This window comes from Phoca vitulina, unplaced genomic scaffold (genome assembly GCF_004348235.1).
Source record: "Phoca vitulina isolate PV1807 unplaced genomic scaffold, GSC_HSeal_1.0 scaffold47, whole genome shotgun sequence".
NCBI lineage: Eukaryota > Metazoa > Chordata > Mammalia > Carnivora > Phocidae > Phoca > Phoca vitulina.
In genome coordinates, this window is record NW_022589750.1 from 9,812,459 (window position 1) to 9,828,939 (window position 16,481).

The 16,481-nt window shown below is 41.4% G+C and overlaps 1 protein-coding gene and 1 non-coding gene across 8 annotated transcripts in view; one reads left to right on the forward strand and one right to left on the reverse strand.

The window, feature by feature from the left end:
• SPECC1 (sperm antigen with calponin homology and coiled-coil domains 1) overlaps positions 1–16,481 on the reverse strand; it is a 268,987-nt gene that overhangs the window by 24,756 nt on the left and 227,750 nt on the right. The window lies entirely within an intron of this gene.
• On the forward strand, positions 5,288–5,389 carry LOC116649398. The gene has a single exon (XR_004302663.1). It is a non-coding gene; the product is annotated as a U6 spliceosomal RNA (small nuclear RNA).

The window sequence follows — 16,481 nt, forward strand, 5'->3', positions numbered from 1 at the left end:
TATGAGCAAACCCAGAAAAAGACAAATACCATATGATTTCACGTGTATGTGGAATCTAAAAAGCAAAACAGGGCAGCTGGGTGGCTGAGTGGGTTAAGTGTCGGACTCTTGGTTTTGGCTCAGGTCGTGATCTCAGGGTCATGAGGTCAAGCCCTGTGTCAGGCTCCACACTCACCATGGAGTCTGTCTGAGATTCTCTCTCTGCCTCTCCCTCTGCCCCTCCCCTACTCTCTCTCTCTTTAAAATAAATAAATAGATAAATGAATGAATGAATGAATAAAAATCTTAAAAAAATAAAATAAAAAGCAAAACAAACAATAACAAAAAAATAGAAAGAGACTCCTAAATACAGAGAATGAGGTCATAGTTGCCAGAGGAGAGAGTGTGGGGGGGATGGGCAAAATAGGTGACGGGGATTAGGAGGTACAAACTTCCAATTATAAAATAAGTAAGTGCCAGAAAGTACAGCATAGGGAATCCAGTCAATAATATTGTAATAACATTGTATGGGGACAGATGGTAACTACACCTAGCGTGGTGAGTACTGCGTAAGGTACATAATTGTTGAAACACTATGTGCTATACCTGAAACTAATTGTATGTCAACTATACTTCAAAAATAAAAGTTAAAAGAACATATTAGTAAACCATATTTAGCAATACCTTAAAAGGACCATTCACCACAATCAAGTGGGATTTATTAATAGAAGGTTCAATATCTGCAAATCAATCAACATGATGTACCACCTTAATAAAATGAAGGGTAAAAATCATATGATCATCTCAATAGATGCAGAAAAATCAACATTCATTCACGATAAAAACTCTCAACAAGGTGGGCTTAGGGGGAACACACCTCAACATAATAAAGGCCATATACGACAAATGCACAGCTAACTAAATGGTAAGAAGCTGAAAGCTTTTCCTCTAAGATCAGGAACAGAACAAGGATGTTCACTCTCACCATTTTCATTCAACAGAGTATTAGAAGTCCTAGCCACAGCAATCAGACAAGAGAAAGACACAAAAGGCATCCAGATTGGTAAGGAAGAAGTAAAACTCACTCTTTGCAGATGACGTGATGCTATAGATAGAAAACCTGAAAGACTTCATAAAAAAAAAAGAAAAACTATTAGAACTGATAAATGAATTCTGTAAAGTCACAGGATACAAAATTAATATACAGAAATCTGTTGCATTTCTATACACTAATAATGAACTAGCAAAAAGTGAAATTAACAATCCCATTTATACTTGCATCAAAAAGAATAAAATAACTAGGAATAAATTTAACCAAGGAACTGAAAAACCTATATCCTAAAAACTATGACACTGATGAAAGTAACCGAAGATGACACAGATAAATGGAAATGAAAACCATGCTCACAGAGTGGAAGAATTAATATTGTTAAAATGTTCATACTCCGCCCCCCCCAAAACAATCTACAGATTCAATGCAGTCCCTATTAATATACCAATAGTATTTTTCACAGAACTAGAACAAATGATCATAAAATTTGTATGGAACCACAAGAGACCCTGAACAGCCAAAGTAATCTTGAGAAGGAGGAACAAGGATGGAGGCATCACAATCCCAGGTTTCAAGATATTCTACAGACCTGTAGTAGTCAAAACAGTACGGTACTGCCACAAAAACAGACATATAGATCAATGGAACAGAATAAAGAGCCCAGAAATAAACCCATGCTTAGATGGTCGATTAATTTACAACAAAGGAGGTGAGAACATACAATGAGGAAGACAGTCTCCTCAATAAATGGTGCTGGGAAAACTGGACAACTACATGCAAAAGAATGAAAGTGGACCACTTGCGTACACCACACACAACAATAAACTCAAAATGGATTAAAGACCTAAACGCGAGACTTGAAACCATATAACTCCTAAAAGAAACAAGGCAGTAAATTCTTCAACATCAGTCTTGGCAATATTTTTTTTTGGATCTGTCTCCTTTGGCAAGGGCAACAAAAGTAAAAATAAACTACTGGGACTAGTCAAGCTAAAAAGGTTTTGCACAGAGAAGGAAATCAACAAAACGAGAAGGCAACCTGCTGAATGGGAGAAGGTATTTGCAAATGACATATACGATAAGGGGTGAATATCCAAAGTATATAAAGAACTCATATAACTCAATAACAACAAAACAAAACAAAAACAAGCAATTCAATTTAAAAAGTGGGCAGAGAGGGTGCCTTGGGGGCTCAGTCAGTTAAGCGTCTGACTTTGGCCTGGGATCGAGTCCCGAATTGTTGGGCTCAGTGGGGAGCTTGCTTCTCCTTCTCCCTCTTCCCCTCCTCCACCCCCGTTTGTGCTTTCTCTCTTGCTCTCTCTCTCAAATAACTAAATAAATAATTTAAAAATTTTTTAAAAAATGGGCAGAGGACATGAATAGGCATTTTTCTCAAAAAGGCATGAAAACATACAAATGGATAGCAGATGCATGAAAAGACGCTCAACATCACTCATCATCAGGGAAACGCATATCAAAAAAGAGATATCACCTCACACCAGTCAGAATGGCTAGTATAAAAGAGACAAGAAATAGTAAGCATTGGCGAGGATGTGCAGAAAAGGGAACACTCATGCGCTGTTGGTGGGAATGTAAACTGGGAATGCGGCCACTCTACAAAACAGTAGGGAGGCCCCTCAAAAAATTTAGAATAGAAATACCATATGATCCAGTAATTCCACTTCTGGGTATTTGCCAAAGAAAATAAAAACACCAATCTGAAAATATGTATGCACTCCCATGCTTATTGCAGCATTATTTACGATAACCAAGATATGGAAGCGACCTACGTGTCCAATGATAAATGAATGGGTAAAGGAGATGTGATACACACACACACACACACACACACGTGTGCACATGCACACGAATATTACTCAGCCATAAAAAAGAATGAAATCTTGCTGTTTGTGACATGTAAGAACCTGGAGGGTGTTATGCTAAGTGAAGCAAGTCAGAGAAAGACACGTACCACGTGGAATATAAAAAACAAAACGTATGAACAAACAAACAAACAAGAAACCAGAAACAGACTAATAAATATAGAGAATAAACTGGTGGCTGGCCACTGGGGAAGGGGTGGGGAGATGGGCAAATAGGTAAAGAGGATTAAAAGGTACAAACTTCTGGGGCACTTGGGTTGCTCAGTTGGTTGGGCATCTGCCTTCGGCTCAGGCCATGATCTCAGGGTCCTGGGATCGAGCCCCGAGTGGGGCTCCCTGCTCAGCGGGGAGTCTGCTTCTCCCTCTCCCTCTTGCTCCTCACCCTTACTCGTGCTCGCTCTCTCGCTTTCAAAAAAAATAAATAAAATCCTTAAAAAAAAGAGGTACAAACTTCCAGTTATAAAATAAATACGTCACGGGGATGAAAAGTATAGCACAGGGAATACAGTCAATAATATTATAATAATTTTGTACGGTGATAGATGGTGACACACTTAAATGGTGAGCATTTAGTAATACATACAAACAATCTAAATGTTGAATCACTGTCATACATCTGAAACTAATATTGTACGCCAACTATAAGTCAGTTAAATATTAAAAAAGAAAATACAGTCTTCACTGCTGCAGGCACTAGATGTCTAGACACACCGAGACCTAAATATACCTCATTCCTGGGACTTCTCTGAGACTCTTTTTTGAGCCGTTTTTATTGTCACAGCTGTAGAATCAGACCCAGTTTGTGTGTGTGTGTGTGTGGAGGGGAAGGGGGGTAATAATGTATAGATCATAGAGGACAAAAGAAGTTCATTTCTCACTAAGGTTCAGCATGTGCAGGAAGTGCCCTGGGAGGACCAAGCTTATTTTGAAGATTTGCTGAAAAACAATATAAAGCATATGCACACGTAAGTGGGTCCATGTGAAATCTCAATGGACGCAGCCTACACTTCCTTCCCTGTGCATGGGTTTGGGGTTTATTCCCTGTGTTGGGTAGATGTCTACACCCATCCGATTCTAGTATCTCTGTTTCCATCTCAGGCTATCTGGTAAACCTCCAGTAGTCTGGCCCCCCCACATGGACAGCATAGCTAACGGTCATGGACACAGGGTGACTCACATACAGACCGCCTGGACCCCTTCTCTGCACAGCTTTTTCCTTTCTGATGCCCCAGTGCCCTCGAATGCCACTGTCTCAGCTGCCATTGATGGCTGCCTCCCTCAGCTCCATGGGTCTGCCACGCTCCGTTCCCAACTCCAGCTCGCTACACCGTGACATGGAAGCCGTTCCCAAGCAGAGGGCTGCCGACCACGGGTGTCTCCTCCTGAGTTTCCCTTCTCTCAGACATTAGGTGTCTGGAGATAAGCTCCAGATGGCTAAATTTAAAAGCCAAAGTTAGACATTATTAGAATCTAGATAAATAGCTTTATACTCTTGAGGGAAAGAAAGCCACATAAGGCATAAAACGCAAGAAGGATAAAAGGATGGAGAAAACGGATTACATAAAATTAAATTTCTGTATAACAAAATGAAAAACAATATGTATATATATATAACAAACTACTAATATCCGGAATATATTCTTATAATGAATAAGAGATAACAAGTCAGGGAAAAACTGGCAGAGGAATGAATCAGTAATGCACTGAAGAAGAAACAGAGTCAGAAACATTTGAAAAGGTGTTCAGTCTCACCAGAAAATAAAAATAGTGAACTATTTTCACTCATCAAGTTCGCAAAAGTTAAAAAGATTTTTAATTCACAGAGTTAATGAAGATGTGGGAAATGGGTATTCCTGTGGGGGTTTTTTTGTTTGTTTTTGTTTCTTTTTTTAGAGAGGGACAGAGAGAACAAGAGAGAATGAGAGGGGCGAGGGGCAGAGGGAGAGGAAGAGAGACTCTTAAGCAGGTTCCCCATGCCCAGTGTAGAGCCTGATGCAGGGCTCGATCCCACGATCCTAAGATCATGACCTGAGCTGAAATCAAGAATCAGATGCTTAACTGACTGAGCCATCCAGGAACTCCAAAATGGGCATTCTTATATTGGCTGATGGGAATATAAATTGGCACAGGCTTTTAGGAGGGCAACTGGAAACATATTTTTAAAAAATAAAAATGTGATTTGACCAAGTAATTTCACATGTAGGTATCTATTCTAGAGAAAATAGTCCTGCATCTGCCCAAAGACACACCCACAAAAATGTTTGCTACAGCATTACTGTTCAGAACGGGGAAATGGAAATATCCTAGTTGTCTATCAATTAAGCTAAGCAAACTTGTTTTTGCTTTTCATAAACATTTTTTAAAACCATCTATAGTGCTTACTTTGGCAGGACATATACTAAAATTGGAACGACAGAGATTAACATGGTCCTTGAGCACGGATGACACACAAAATCGTGACGTGCTCCATACTGAAAAACAAACAAAAAACAATCTAAACTCAGTTTTCTAATCTGTGGGCATTCCTGTGAAGCTCATGGGAAGACTCTGATGTTCTGGGTTTTTATGGTCTGCTATATGCCATTTGTTCTAGATACTTGACGTTTCTCAGTAATTATTAGGTAAATGTAAATCTAGAGGACTGGTCCTATACTTGTCTCCATTATCACTGACTTTGAGGTAGTCTGGAAGGAACAGAGAATAACAAATGGATAGAGTCAAAATCCAAAAAAGATTTCAACAGGCCAGAAACAGGAAACCAAATTAAGTGACATGACATTTTAACTTAATTCTTCATCTTCTTTTTTTGTTTTCCAATTTTTCTACAATGACCATGTATTACTTTTATAATTAGGAAAAATAATATATGTTATTAAAAATATTAATGATATCACTTACAGACAAGATAGGCCAATGTCAATTCCAAGGTAATGAATGTGTAAGAGCCCTATTAATTATATGTTTTTAGGCTGAGGAGATCCTGAAAAAATAGGTTTTTTTGTTTTTTTCCCAAAAATGTTGAGGAAGAAGATTAAAGACCTGGCTGTAGATGAGGGATGGAAAATGCAATTAAGGGGGAGATGAACCATGAGAGACGATGGACTCTGAAAAACAAACTGAGGGTTCTAGAGGGGAGGGGGGGTGGGAGGATGGGTTAGCCTGGTGATGGGTATTAAAGAAGGCACGTTCTGCATGGAGCACTGGGTGTTATACGCAAACAATGAATCATGGAACACTACATCGAAAACTAATGATGTAATTATGGTGATTAACATAGCATAATAATTAAAAAAAATATTAAAAAAAAAAAGAACTTGCTAGAAAGGCAGGCTAGAGACCTTAAGTTTTTTCTTCCTTATGTGACAGATTTAAGGCAGCTACAGATTCTCTGAAATCTTCCAGCTGAGAGGTGGAGTCTATGTCTCCTCTTCTTGAATCTGGGCTGGCCTTAATAATTTGCTTGAATGTGGAGGAAGTGACATTTGGGACTTGCAGGGTGGGTCATAAGAAGCCGCGAACTTCTACTGAGTGCTCTTGGAACACTCTCTGGGAGTTCTGAGGCTCCTGAAGTATGTGGAAACTCAGGCCAGCCAAGTACAGAGAGGCCTTCTGGAGAGAGACTGACCAACCCCCAACTGTTCCAGCCTCTAGCCATTGGAGGCCCCACACATGGAGGAACAGAGAGGGGTCAGGCCTAAACTGCAGACGTGTGAACAAAATGAACACTGTTGTATTGTAATCCACTAAGTTTTGGGAGTAGTTATATAGCTACAGAGAACTCAAAACATCTGACTTTATTTACTTCTTTCATAACTGCTGCATAGGGGAGAATGGAAACCAACATTTTGTTCCTCAAGTAAGTCACTTTGGGGTTCCTTGGAACTTCTCTCCTCTTCTGATCCTATTCATCTTACCGCTTTAATCGCTTATTTCACGACTTAATTTTAGATGGCTAATCATCTCCCAAATCAAGTCTGAAAACTTCTGCTTGCCTCTTAAAGATTTAAAAAAATGTGGCCCTACTCAATCTGGTCAACTAAATGTCTTTAATACTCTTAAACATGGGCCATGGGAACCAGGTCAGGTCTGTTTCCACTGCTTGTGTGATCCATTCTGGAATACCTATGATGGATGAAAATGGGTTATGAAATAGGGCCTTATCTACTACAGCTTCATAGTATACTTCCAATCAGGTTGGGCAAACACACCTTCATTATGACTTTCTGGAAACTTTCTTGGGTGGTTCTTACTTGTTTATTCTTCTGGGTGAGTTTTTAACTATTTTACATTCAAGACCAAAGAAATCCTGTGGGAATTTACTTGGAATAGAATTATATTTAGAGGGATAATTTACTTTTTAAATGATTTCTTCCCATTCTTCATCCTCCCTATTGAAGGAATTGAGGGTTTGAGACCTGGACAAGAGGAGATCAAAGGAGCAAGTCTAGGAAGGTCTGTGGTTTGCTTTACGTGGTGAGGGCCAAATGAGTAAGTTACAAGGGACAACCCTTCACAGGAATATCCTCTGCCGAGGAGAGTTTTCTAATGACAAAAGGGCTGCTGTGTCCTCAGAGATATGTAGGCAGATCTAGTACAACCTCTCTCTGGAGACAGAATCGAAAGGATGTTGACATGAGGGCAGTGGTTGGAACTACATCTTTCTTGCTTCCTCCTTTGCTTCCTGCTTTTTCCCTTAAGCAAACACTTGGCGAGTCCTTCTTGAAGTTCTCCGGCCTTGGCATGGGGACACTTGGTCTAGTTTCACTGCCAGTGCCCTGCTGCCTGACACTTCCTGAGCCATCTAGCTGGGTCCACACCTGGCCCTTCCACTGTCAGAGGAAGATGAAAGGCAGCGGCTCAGCACGGGGACTTGGGTTCTTCTACAACTTCTGTGAGCAGATCTTCTCTCTACCCCTCAACTTGGTTCCCAAATGATTCTCTGCCATGTTCTATCCCCAGGCCCAGATCATCATATTCCAGATCTTTGGAGAAACACTTTTCTGGAATCTTCTTCCCCTCTTTTCCTTCTGTTGAGTTGAGTACCTCATTGTTAATTTCACTCAGTGAATACCTTATTGTTAATTTCACTCGTCTTTTTGGCTTACTTTTTCTTAAAAAGGTAACGGTTACTTGCTAGTTCCATTCATCCCAGAACTGCCCACTTTTCAGGCTCAGTAATTTGTTAGACCCCTAAAGCCCAGCCTTCTCCTGGCTGAGAGCTTTCTCTAAATGCACCAGTCACCAAGGAAATGTTAAAAGACTTTCTTATGAACCATCTGCATTAATGGGTCAACTCTAGACTGGAAAAAGAGCCCAAACTATTGCTCTTAAGTCTATAATTATAGCCAGCAAATGTTCATGGAGGAGGGACAGAGACACACATAATGAAGTCTGGTCCCTGGTCCCGAATGGTTCGCTACATAGAGTGGAGCAGGCCGGGCAAGACAAGAGGTGAGTCTGGGATGTGGAGGAGGCCTGACAGGAGGTGGTCTGGGCTGTGGAAAATGAACAAGTCATGCACAGGATTCCCAGGGAGTTCTGGGAATATTGGAGACAAAAGTTTATTTTCTTTTCTTGAGCTGGTTATCGGACTGGATGAGCCTTGGCAAACCAAAAGGTACATGACTCTAAAGAACAAATCCAAATTTTGGCCAGCCTGGATCTTCCTCTGTCACTAAAGCGGCTACCTGACTACGACTTTAGGCAAATGAGTCGACTTTTCTGGCTTCTAGATGACTCATCTTTCTAATGAACCAGTTAGATTGTATCAGTGGCTTTTAAATGATCAGCGATGGGACCTGCTCTTCCCGTTAAAGTTTTCTGCAGAAGGTCTGGCTAAGGTAGAGTTTGAAAACAATAAGATTAAATGATCTCTTACCAGCTTCCTTTGCACCTTTCCATGTATATCCTATTTTGCACTGTCCAATACAATAGCCACTAGCCACATATGGCCAAGTTAGTTAGAACTGAATGAAGTTTAGAATTCAGTTTCTCAGTCACATTGGCCACTTTGGGCTAGTGGCTACTGTACCGGACAGTGCAGATCTAGAACATTCTCACCATCGCAGGAAGTTCTATTGGACAGCACTGTGCTGCACTTACACAAACATGCACATATATTTCCCCTCTTTTTATGCAAATGGTGGCATGTTCTGCACACTTCTGTGCCCTGATTTTTTCCCCCTTACTGAGATCTATAGTGATAGGTCCTTTCACTATATGTGGAGAAACACTGATAGTGTAGAGACCAAGAGATTGGCTTCTGAAACCAGAAGCCCCGTCACTTACTAGTTGATGACTGTGAGCAATTACTTAACTTCTTTGTGCCTTAGTTTCTGTATCCTTTTTCAAAAAAGATTTTACTTATTTATTTGACAGAGAAAGTGAGAGAGCGAGCACGAGTGGGCAGGGGAAAGACAGAAGAGGAGAGGGAGAAGAAGACTCCCTGCTGAGCAGGAAGCCCAAAGCGGGGCTCGATCCCAGGGCTCCTGGGATCACGACCTGAGCCAAAGGCAGACGCTTAACCGACTGAGCCACCCAGGTGCTCCTCTGGATCCTTAAAATGGATATGGAATACCTTATAGGATTGTAGTCAAGATTAATTGCACAAATAACATGAAAAGCCCTTATAAAAATGTCTGCTGTATGATAATTCTTCAGTAAAGAGCTCACTTTTCATCACCATTAACCCTCCATTCTCTTCTCAAAAAGCTATGTAGGGGTCTGTCGGATGGATACGACAGTCTCTTTAAGTTGGATACGATGTCTTATGTTCTTAGTTCTCTTTAAGTCTTTTCCAGTCTTTTGTTATTATACTACACACACACACAGAATAAATTATCATGCATTCTGCCGAGTTGCCCTCAGAGAGGTTCTCCCACCTTATACTCCTCCCAACTCACAACATGCGGGTGACTACCTCCCTCCACATTCATAAGAGTGCCCACAAAGTTTCATAGAGCAACATGATTTTATCCACATCCTGATGCTCTAGCACTCCAAATAGAGTATTTTTAGTAAGGAAAAACTTTTTTTTTTTTTTTTAAGGGGAAACAGCACTTCTGTATTTTTGGATGTGCTTACTAAAAACATAAGACGTAGTAATGAAGCAATTTGTTCTAAGGAATTTTGTTCCATGACCAAGTTTAATTTATGCAAGACAATCTTCAACCCTATCTTCACCTCTCACTCCCAGAAAAGACTGAATTCAGTCTCTGAAACGATCAGCTTCTGGGGCTAGACTATTTCTTTCTCCCAGATGAACATTTCATGAATAAGAGAACGGAAAAAAAAATACTCAGTGCAAATTCACTTGGGACTATTATTATCTAAATAGACTTACATGTTGTCCTGGGGGATCGAGAGGGATCAGAGGCAAACATCAAGGCCTGTCTCTCTTAATGATGGCAAGATAATGGCTTTTGGTGTTGGATGGTGCCGGCTAGATAACAGCTGCTGACACATTTGATCTAGGGAGGCCCTCTGGCAGGACAAAGGCACTTTATTTTATTTATTTATTTATTTTTTGAAGATTTCATTTATTTATTTGACAGAGAGAGAGACAGCAAGAGAGGGAACACAAGCAGGGGGAGTGGGAGAGGGAGAAGCAGGCTTTCTGCCAAGCAGGGAGCCCGATGCGGGGCTCCATCCCAGGACCCTGGGATCACGACCTGAGCCGAATGCAGACGCTCGACTGAGCCACTCAGGAACCCCGACAAAGGCACTTTAAATCCACCTCAGTCCACAGCAGGAGGAAACATTCTTACAATAATTTATTTTGAAAATCACACTTTTACTTCCTGAAGCTGGCAGGACATCTACCACTTCTATACATATAAAAAATGTGTGCACTGGCAATGTCTGAATACAGATGTTTCCTTCAAATGAGCCTGTAAAACCAGAAGACTCAGCTAACGTAAGTCAAGAGCCCCTAACTGGAACCCTAATGCTGTCTCTAAAAGCCCCCCCCCATTTTCTCCTGAATTTTGTAGGAATTCGGCAGGTTGGGGCGCCCTGGTGGCTCAGTGTGTTAAGCGAGTGCCTTCGGCTCAGGTCATGATCTCACGGCCCTGGGATCGAAGCCCCAAGGCGGGCTCCCTGCTCAGAGGGGAGCCTGCTTCTCCCTCCGCCCCTCTCCCCCACTCAGTGCGTGCACACACACTTTCTCTCTCTCTCAAGTGAATAAATAAAATCTTAAAAAAAAAGAGAGGAATTCAGCAGGTTGGAACAGGCAAGGACGTGGATCCCTCAGCCTGCAGGGTTGCCGAGCTGAGCCCTCCGCTTGGGATTCTGGGCTACCGTGTGCACCTTGCAGCCAGGTCTCTGAGCAGTGGCCTCAGGGGCATGCGTATCTCTGCTCGCCCTCCCAAACCCACGCCCAGCCCCCACGCCAACCCTCCCCCAATCTGTTACCCTCCGCCTCTAGTTCTTCAACACAGACCTTTTTGACTTACAGAGCTCTAGAGCCCAAACTCTTGGTGACCGAAACACCTTCCTCTTCCTCAATGACAAGGAGGATTGACTGATGCTCCCAGTTTCTGGGAGGTAGTGGCGATACGGGGGGATGGGGTGTAGACTACCTTCCATGCCTCTGAGAAAAGGGAGGAGAAACCAAACAGCTCAAATATTTGCGTTAGAAAAAAGCTGACCTCCCACACAGGCGACAGAAACGGGTCTAATTCAGTCATACGGAGCTGTTCAAGGTTTTGAAGACACCATGGCAAGGGTCCCCCCAGAGCCGTGGCCGCAGCGTCCCTGCTGCGAGTTCACCCAGAGGAAGAAGGATGGCTGCAAAAGCAGAATGGGAGACACACGGATGAACCTGAGGACATTACGTAAGGAGACATAAACCAGACACAGAAGAACGAAGGCTGGATGACTCCACTTCCTTGAGGTACCTCTAGGAGGCAAATGCATGGAGACAGGAAGTGGAACAGAGCTTATCAGGGGCGGGGCGGGGGGGGGGGTTGGAATTAGTGCTTAATTGTATAGGGATTCCGTTGGGGGAAGATAAACAGTTCTGCGGAGGGACCGATGGACCGGGTAGCAGCTACACGACAATGTGGACGTGAATGTGCTAAGGCCGCGGAGCTGTACACTTCAAAATGGTTAAAATGGTAAATTTCACAATCTATTTTACCCCAAGAAAAAGAAAAAGAGATCAAGGATGACGGGAACAACAGAGCAGAAGGGACAGATCCCTGCCCATCTTCCCACAAACACGGATAAAAGCAGCTAAGTGGATTTCATTTGACAACGATGGATCCTCCCTGTGTAATTAAGAGTCCTTTCAAGAATATCCTGTTCTACTTAGCAAATTGCTAGGTAACTTCCCCAGTGTGAGTAAGAAGTTTCCAGTGATTCCTTTAAGCCACTGTTTGGTAGTTCTGCTTGGCTGTGCTGTTGCTACTCTTTTGTCCTGGGGAACCCCAGAGCCTTGGGGCTCCACCCCCCATCTTGCAGAGGCAGCTCATCCCCAGCCGGTGCTTGTGTGACCGGAAATCTGACATCGTCAGGTGGGGCCACATCTGACCATTCTGTCCTCACCTTTCTTATCACCTTTCTTATCACCAGAACCCTCCCAGGTTGCTGTGTGGCCTGCCTTCTCCCCGGTCTTCTGAGTCCCTCTAACTCTGGGCACAGCGCTGGCATTGGACAGCTCGCAGGGCTAGTCACCTGTCTGCCTGGCCCCTCGCTCGGATTCCAGCTCTGACGTTGGATCCGGTGGGCCTCACTGACCTATTCCTCATTAATTCAACTGGCTTTTTCTAGCCCTGCATCGGAAAACTTTGATTTTGACGGGAAAAGGTCCATGTATTCTACTCAAATTTGATTAGCACTGATTTTAGCTTTAGTTTTCACACGATTATCAGAATATGCTACTCAGATTCTCAGGCCTTTTCCACCTTTTCAACCCACATGCCTTATGATGCTCATGGTTAGGTGACTGCAAATCAGGAAAAAGAAAACTAGTAAGAAAAGTATACTAAAAACATAAGATAATAAGAACGAGAGTAAATGCATACTAAAAAGCCACAAGAAAATGTGGATGGGCTGAATGTCTCTATTAGAAGAATTTTCAGATTATAGATAAAGCTAAACTGTAACAAATATACTTAAAGAATGTGAATAAAAAAATAAAGGAATTATAAAAATATATCATGCAAATAAAAGCTAAGCAGAAATGGGAACGTGTATTAGCATCATAAAATGAAAACGTTTAGGTCAGAAGGTTTAACTGAAATAAAATGTACGCACATTAAGAAGATACAAGAGCTATGAACCCTTAATATCTAACATAAAAACTCTTAGAAACCAAAGTTTTTTTAAAAAGATTTATTTATTTGACAGAGAGAGAGCGAGTGGTGGGGGGAGAGCCGGAGCCAGGGGGAGAGGGAGAAGCAGACAACTTGCTGAGCAGGGAGCCGATGTGGGGCTCGATCCCAGGACCCTGAGATCATGACCCGAGCTGAAGGCAGATGCTTTAATGACTGAGCCACCCAGGCGCCCCGTTGTGCTTGCTGACATCTTAATGAAAAGCCAGGTCTTATTAACGAAGAAATTCATTTATACCCAAGCCAGGCAACAACAAGAAGCCAAATGTCCCTTTAGAGTATAAAGAATATGCTTCAACTGGGTGCTATATGCAACTGATGAATCACTAAATTCTACCCCTGAAACTAGTAATACAGTATATGTTAACTAAAGTGAATTTAAGTTTTAAAAAACTATAAAAACAACAAAAATAAATTAAAAAAAAATATGCTTCGTATAAAAGAATGACCATAATTAAGTAGCGATTTTCCCCCAGAAGTAATATACCACATTATACACCATGCACTAGATTAAGTTGGGATTTTGCCCCCAGGAATAAAAGAATGTTTCTCCCATGAGGAAATCTGCTACATAATGTAATACACGTTTATGTTAATTACATAAATGGGTTGAAAGAGAAAACACCTTATGTATTGCTCACTAAATGCCAAAAAGAATTTTGATGATAATTCTTACCTATTTCCGGATTAAAAAAAAAAAATCTCGGTAAACTCAGAACAGAACTAAACTTCCTTTAACTTGAGAGAGTATTTACTAGGAAACAACACAAAAATATATTTAAAGGTGTGATACTACTGTGAACGGAAAACGAGACAAGAATATCCAACATCAACAGTAGTATTCAACATTTTCTGGACTTTCATGAATGCAATTAAAAAAAGTACAAGAGGTATACATATTGGAAAGAAGCAAAAAATACTAATTATTTGCAACAGTTTGCCTCAACAACTCTAGAAAATCAACAAATAAAATCAAATAACGAAAAACGTCGAGATGGAAAAATTGTAATCCATCACGATGACAGCTCTAGTAGGAGCCCTTCCTGTGGTATAGCATACAGGACGGAACTTTCTCATTTTTCTGCACGTGAGCAGTGTTGTGGCAAAGAAGCAGACTATAAGTCAGCGGACGACTAGGTCAGACATCTCCTAAATTCCTGTTTATGCCTGGGTCTACCAAGTACTTGAACACAGAGTGCTAAGTAAATGATAAACAAACGGCCATCCACATAGAAAAAAAGCTATCATTCTATATAGTAAAATAAAAAACTGCAAAAAAAGAAAGATTTAAATATTTAAAAAGGATGATCTGGAACCCCTGTGATGGATAAAGGCTAATATTTTAATGTATAAAGAGCTCTGAGACTTCGAGGTAAAGAAAGCAGACTGAACACACGGACTTACTTTCATTCCCTCTTGAAGCCCCACTAAGACCACAGAAAAAAGAGATTGCTTTTTTTCCCCAAAGGTGTTCACTGGTGAGCAAAAAAGGAAAGAGGAAAGGAAATAAAATTCTGGCATCTAATAAGCAGATAGACCAGAGGTAACTAACGTAACAGACCTAACAAAACTAAATCCCAAGCCAGCAGTGGGGAAGAGCAAATATCCCACCTGATTTTAGTGTAAAATTTCCCAAAGGCTCAGGAAATGGGTGGCGCGAGGCACTTTAGGAGGTAAGAAAGAAGGTGGTTAAAAACAGGACTGGCTTGGAAATCCGTCTACAAGGCCACTCGAGTCTACTGAAGCCTAGGGAGTAAAATGGGAGTCTCTGGACAGGGTGGGTACTGGGCATAATTCTTACTTCTAGATTTAAAAGCAAATTCTCAGTAAACTCAAAACCAAAGCAAGCTTCCTTTAGTTAAGAGAGCATTTATCAGCAAATGATTGTGAAAATTAATAAAGGGAACTCTCACTAAAACGGAGTAGGAGAGATAGAATGGGAGGCTGGAAGGGGGAGCCTACTGCCCAATGTCAATTGCAGGAAAAGTTGTCAATTACAGACCTCAGAAGAATCCTCAGGGAAGAATTGCCCCTTACAGGCCCCAGCAGGGAAAGACGGACACAGCATCTCCTACAAGAAACAGACTATCCCTGCAATTCAGACAATGAGAAAGAAACTGTGGTCACCCTGAACTCTTGCTTTTTCTCCAACGGACTTTTGTTCAAAACAACTCCTCCAAACTTCCCCTTTCTTCTCCATAAAATAACATTCCTCTCTTGTTGTTGGGTTTTTTTTGCACTCTATAGCGAAGACCACAGTCGCAAACCTCACACGCGAGCCAGGAGCCACCAGTCTCAGCTTTGGTGAGTCCCACACTTATATGAGAGCAACAGTCAAGGACCACTACTTTTCTGATAAAGTCTCTAGCACACAGAGAGAGATCAAGCAATACCCACAAAACAAAGAAACCTGGAGGAAAGTACTTAGACAGGGACAAGATTTGGGGATAAAAGCAACCTACTGTTCTGGGCAAGATTAACAGAAGACATCCCATGTGTGAAACAAAAACAGAAACGCTATAAAAAATTCAGGGTCTGAAAAAGAACTCCTCGAATGTACAAATCGGATTGCGGATAGATACAATGGAGTATTATTCAGCCTTAGAAAGGACACACGCTACCACATGGATGAACCTTGAGGACGTTCTTCTGAGTGAAATAAGCCAGTCACAAAAGGACAAGTACTGCATGGTTCCACTTATATGAGGTACCTAGAGCCATCAAAACCATAGAGATAGAAAGAAGGGCGGCTGCCGGTGCTGGGGGAGAGAGGATGGGGAGTTAACTGTGTAATGCGTACAGTTTCAGTTTGGGAAGATTTGAGATTGACCACATAACAGCGTGACTATACCTAATACTGAACTTTCCGAACTTAAAAATGGTTAAGACGGTAAATTTTATTTTATGCACATTTTACCACAGTTAAAGATTTTAAAAGATGAATGAGGTGAGAAAATAGGATAGCAGAAATGAAACATTTAAGAGATGTTAGAACATTAAGTCTCTCAGTAAACTGTGAAACAAAGAGATGGAAGAAAGGTGAAAAGAGATGATAATTAGGAGCCCAGGCTAGGAGGAATACCAGAGAAAGAAAACACAAAGGCAGAAATTAGCAAAAAAATAACTGAAGAAAATAAGAACATGAGTTATTTTCCTGAAAGAGTACAAGCAGTACCAAGCATGATAGAAAAAAAGAAACAAAGATCCACATCAAGGCACATCACCCTGAAATGT